Raw genomic sequence first — 5,348 nt, forward strand, 5'->3', positions numbered from 1 at the left:
ACGGTTGGCCACCATCTTTGTTTCTGTCACCTGCAATTTACAAAGAATAAACAACAAGCGTTAGTATTACAAATAGTTGAAAATGAATGAACATAACAAATTTTAATAATTAACATAGTATTACATGATTTAGGAATAATCTTCCCTCGGGTCATAGGTCTCGTCATCGCTGTCAAAGTTGTCCACATGGGCAACACTATCCGAAGGTTCTGTGTTTTCTTCATTGTCTCTCACTAAATGGAATCACTTAAGCATTTCAATAGCTCCAAGTAATATACAGGTTTTTGGCACAATTATTCAACTTTAAAGTATATAATGGTTTTTGTGGCTAATTCACTCCAAGTAATCTCAATAGCTCACAAAGTTTTTGGCTATGAGTATATACTACAAGAAATTCTCTTATACATGACGGTTTACTTTCGTCATAAACAAGATAAAATGCGTCACGGTTAACTCATGATGACGGTCACGAAAAACGTCATGTATCCCGCGTCACACATTTGTTGGGGCGAAATGGTCCGTCACAGATTGGTTTTTTCGTTCGTCATGGATGAACTGGTCACAACAATAGCAAAGGGCAATAGTGATGAAATAAACCGTCATAGATTGACATTTGAGTTTGTCATGGATTAGTTGTCCATCTATTGTACCGAGCCCATATCCAAGCCCAGATCCAAATCATGGTGACGAAAAAGAACATCACATGCTAGTGCAAAATCATCACCGCATTAACATGTAGCACATCTCATAATACACCAATCATACAAATTAACATTGATTCTTTTATTTCTTGGCATTTCCACTATTGTCACATATAGTTTGGAGACAATCAATTCACAACCAAACTAACAAAGTACATAAAACTAAGAATTCAGCTCTAGGGAGTCTAAACTAAACAAACATACAAACTAAGATTTCATCTCTAATAATTCAGTTGGCTTCTTGTCCATAGGATGTGCTACCAAGCATCTCCAAGAGCTACCTGAAAATTAATGTGAATATGAAATAAGTTAGTTCTGAGCAAAGATTAATTCTAAATACAAATGCTATCTATTTATTAGGAAACAATCAAAGTGGAATTATAACTCATGTTACAACAAAACCATAGAGGAAATATTTGGCATCATCAACAATAGTCATAGTCTTAGTGTACAAAATGCAAGTTGGACAGTGCTACAAATCTTTGTATGCACAATCTTAATTCTAAACCTATGTAACAATTCAAGCTGGACAGCACCACAAATACAACTAAGGCAAATAAAAATGCTAGTTTGATGAAATAAAGATGTACACATTTAAGCAAGATCCAGTTTCCATTAACATGTATATACCTTTGTTTATTTATCAATCTTTAGTCTTTCAACAAGATGGTGTTCTCAACAAGCCTTCAGGTAGCACTTCGACCAAAGATCTTTGAAAGCATTCAGGTAGCTTCGACCAATGATCTTTGAAATTTCCACTTATACATCATGGTGGATGTAGGTCTTTATTGCTGAAAAAGATAGTGGTTTTGTACTACAGCCTGGCCTCCGGTCAAATAAAAAGATAGTGGTTTTATACAGCATGAGAGGAGTACCACTTGATCAAATAAAAATCTCTAGTAGCATGAAAGTGTAACTTAACAAATGAGATATCAATGCAGATCACTATTGTTGCTGCTTACCTGAAACTGAACACAAGCCCTGCTCCTTGTTGGGCTGAACTGATGAAGACAAAGCCAAAATTCTACTCATGTAATTATTCCTGCAACACAGATATAGATGCATAGAGAGCTACCAGAAAACCAAAACTTGTTTTTGTCAAACCACTGCGCACAAATAGCAGGAAAGTTCTGGGCTGCTGCTTTATGAATACATAAGTCCTTAAATCTCTATTCATTGATCGATTGTGACTTCACAGGACTCAAGTAATACTTTAGTACTCCATTATATATCCTCTAAGATAATAGTGATGCCATCTGAGTAACTTCTCTAGCTAACTAAACAAAATCTTCTCTCACTTTATAAAAGTGGTACTCTTACTGATTACTACTGAAGTAATATCAAAGGCAAGAGGAACCAAATAATATTCAATCCATTCCAGTACTCAAAAATATTGACATACCAATAACTAGATCTGCAAATTTTCCTTTCTGCTTAAGTCCCAAATCTCAACGGGATAAAAATTAAGAGTTTTCCCTTATATTGCTCATCTTAGAGACGAAGAAGAACGACGTGCACGCTGCCGTTGCCCCCATCCACTCCCTTCTTACTGCGTGAGGTAAGTAAAATTCTTGCTAGGAACTATGTCGAAGATCAAAACCTTGATATCCCGCAAGTTTCCCCTGAGGAAATTGATATCCTAATTAGTCCCTTCACTGAATCAGAGGTGAAGGAAGCTGTGTTCCAGATGGAGCACAATAAAGCTCCAGGCCCTGATGGATTCCCTGCAGAATTCTATCAAGTTTTTTGGGGCGTCATCAAGGATGATCTTCTAGCGCTCTTTCATGATCTACACAGAGAGGCTCTAGACTTATACAGTTTGAATTTTGGAATTATCTCATTAATTCCGGAATTACAAAATGCCACCAAAATACAACAATATCGACCAATCTGTGTCCTTAATGTTAGCTTTAAAGTATTCACTAAAGTGGGCACAAACAGGTTGAATAAAGTTGCCAAAACAGTGGTTAGCCCTACTCAGACCGCCTTCATGCCAGGCAGGAATATCATGGAAGGAGTCGTTATCTTACACGAAACCATTCATGAGCTGCATACCAAAAAAAGGAGATGGGATCATTTTCAAAATTGATTTTGAAAAGGCCTATGATAAGGTAAAGTGGTCTTTCATGCAGCAAACCTTACGAATGAAAGGCTTCTCTCAAAAATGGTGTAGGTGGGTAGAAAGTATGGTCACTGGGGGAAGTGTGGGAATTAAAGTCAATGATGATGTTGGGCCCTACTTCCAAACCAAATGTGGATTACGACAGGGAGATCCGATGTCGCCTATATTATTTAACATCGTTGCAGATATGCTAGCTGTTCTGATTAACAGAGCAAAACATGATGGTCAAATAAGAGGCGTCCTCCCCCATCTTATTGATGACGGTCTGTCAATTTTACAATATGCAGATGACACCATTATCTTTACTGATAACGACCCGGAACAAGCAAAGAATCTAAAACTTTTGCTATGCGTTTTCGAAGAATTATCTGGGCTTAAGATCAATTTCCACAAAAGTGAAATTTTTTGCTATGGTGCAGCTAAAGAGATGGAACCCTTTATACTACTCTCTTTGGTTGTAATGCAGGAGGATATCCCTTTCGATATTTAGGAATCCCAATGCACCATAGACAATTATTGAATTCAGAATGGAGAAAAGTTGAAGAACGCTTTCAACAAAAACTCTCTTGCTGGAAAGCAAAATACTTGTCGTATGGGGGAAGACTAGTGCTGCTTAATTCAGTTCTAAGCAGCCTGCCTATGTTTATGATGTCCTTCTTCGAGATTCCAAAAGGAGTCCTAAAAGCCCTCGATCATTACAGGTCTAGGTTCTTTTGGCAGGCATCTTCGGACAGCCATAAATATAGACTTGCCAACTGGAACATCTTATGTCATCCTAAGGACCAAGGGGGTCTAGGTATCCTAGATTTAAAATTACAGAACAAATGCTTATTGGCCAAATGGTTAGTTAATTTACTCAACATAGATGGCTTATGGCAATCGATGTTAAGGAATAAATACCTAGGATCAAAAACCCTTACTCAAGTGACGCCCAAACCAAATGATTCCCATTTTTGGAGAGGCCTCATGCATATTAAAGATGAAGTGTTAACTAAAGGTTCCTTCGATATCAGAGATGGGACCCATACGAGGTTTTGGGATGATACTTGGGTAGGTGACAAGCCTCTAAGAGTTAACTACCCTTCCCAGTGCGTGACCCCCATGCAACTGTGTCTAAAGTGATGGCCACAACCCCTCTTAAAATCTCCTTTAGGAGGGCGCTGGTGGATAATAAATTGAAAGAATGGCTCCATCTAGTTGCAAGGATCTCACATGTTTAATTGGTGGAAGGGACAGATTATTTTAGATGGAATTTAACCAAATCCGGGTTATTTTCTGTCCGCTCGATGTATCTCTATCTCATTGATACACGACCACCGTTTGTTCACAAGGAGATCTGGAAGATAAAAATTCCTCTAAAAATTAAGATTTTCCTTTGGTTCCTTCAAAGAGGTGTCATCCTAACCAAAGACAACCTCGCCAAAAGGAACTAGAAAGGCAGCTAGAAATGTATTTGTTGTAATACGAATGAGACTATTCAACACCTTTTTCTGGACTGCCCTGTTGCTAAAGTAATCTCAAGGATTATCTTCTTTGCTACTAATTTGAAACAACCAACATCTATCAACCATATGTTTGCTGCCTGGCTTATAAACCAGCACAAAAGGACCAAACGTTTGATTTGGGTTGGGGTGGCTGCCATATGCTGGGCTATCTGGCGTTGCCGAAATGATGTTATCTTCAACAAGATGAAAACTAACTTTATCATGTAGGTTATTTTCAGGGGAGCATACTGGCTATGTTTCTAGGCTCAGCTACAACATGACGAGCAAGCCAAGGACGCACTATCACTTGTTAGCAAGAAATTGGAGATGATTGCCTTTGAGTTTTCGAGTGCAGGGTGAAAGCATCCTTTTCGGTGTTATAGTGTCCTAGTCTATGTTTAAGACCTCTGGCTTCCTCTATTTTCCTTCTTTGATGATCGGCATCCTTGTAATAATTGGCTGCGTACATCCTTGGATGTAGAGGCCGGATATTGTTTTATCCTTTGTCTAAAAAAATGTCAATATATAGGGAGTAACGGTAGGGATCTGATTTCTAGATCTCACCTGTCGGCTGCCGCTGTCACCTACTATATAGCCAGAGTGAGGACACGGGGGCACCGAGGCGACCAGGGACTGCGGTGGTCGGTGGCCACCTGGCCGGTCACCGGGCAGCGGATGAGGACGCGTTGGCGGCGGCGGAAGCGGGCAGTCGCGCGGCCATGCGGTGCAGCTAGGGGCAGAGGCGCACAACCAAAGCCCACAGGGCTCGAGCCAACAATCACCGGTCGCCGAATCCAGAAGCCGACGGGAGGAGGGCGCGGTCGCGCAGAGGCGAAGCGGTCATGCGGAGGAGGATCAGTCGCTCGTAGCCACTAGTCTCGTGGGGGATGAAGGGGAGCGGTGGTGTTTTGCTCGGGAGCAGATAAGTGCCAGATGGGTCGGTCCTCCATCTTCGGGAGTGGCTAATAATAGGCCGAATGGGTCGGTCCTGGCTCATACACAAATAGTCACAGACTAGCAATTCTATGGCAGTTTTTTATA

At 40.4% G+C, this 5,348-nt stretch overlaps 1 long non-coding RNA gene across 2 annotated transcripts; it reads right to left on the reverse strand.

Moving 5' to 3' along the window:
- Window positions 763–5,125, reverse strand: LOC110435559. Of its 2 annotated transcripts, none has more exons than XR_002453295.1 (4): window positions 4,872–5,125; window positions 1,664–1,743; window positions 1,332–1,522; window positions 763–982 (listed from the first exon to the last, which is right to left on the reverse strand). It is a non-coding gene; the product is annotated as an uncharacterized LOC110435559 (long non-coding RNA). The 2 variants fall into 2 exon arrangements; XR_002453294.1 differs by having other exon boundaries at window positions 1,664–2,748.

This window comes from Sorghum bicolor, chromosome 5, assembly GCF_000003195.3.
Source record: "Sorghum bicolor cultivar BTx623 chromosome 5, Sorghum_bicolor_NCBIv3, whole genome shotgun sequence".
In the NCBI taxonomy this organism is placed as follows: domain Eukaryota; kingdom Viridiplantae; phylum Streptophyta; class Magnoliopsida; order Poales; family Poaceae; genus Sorghum; species Sorghum bicolor.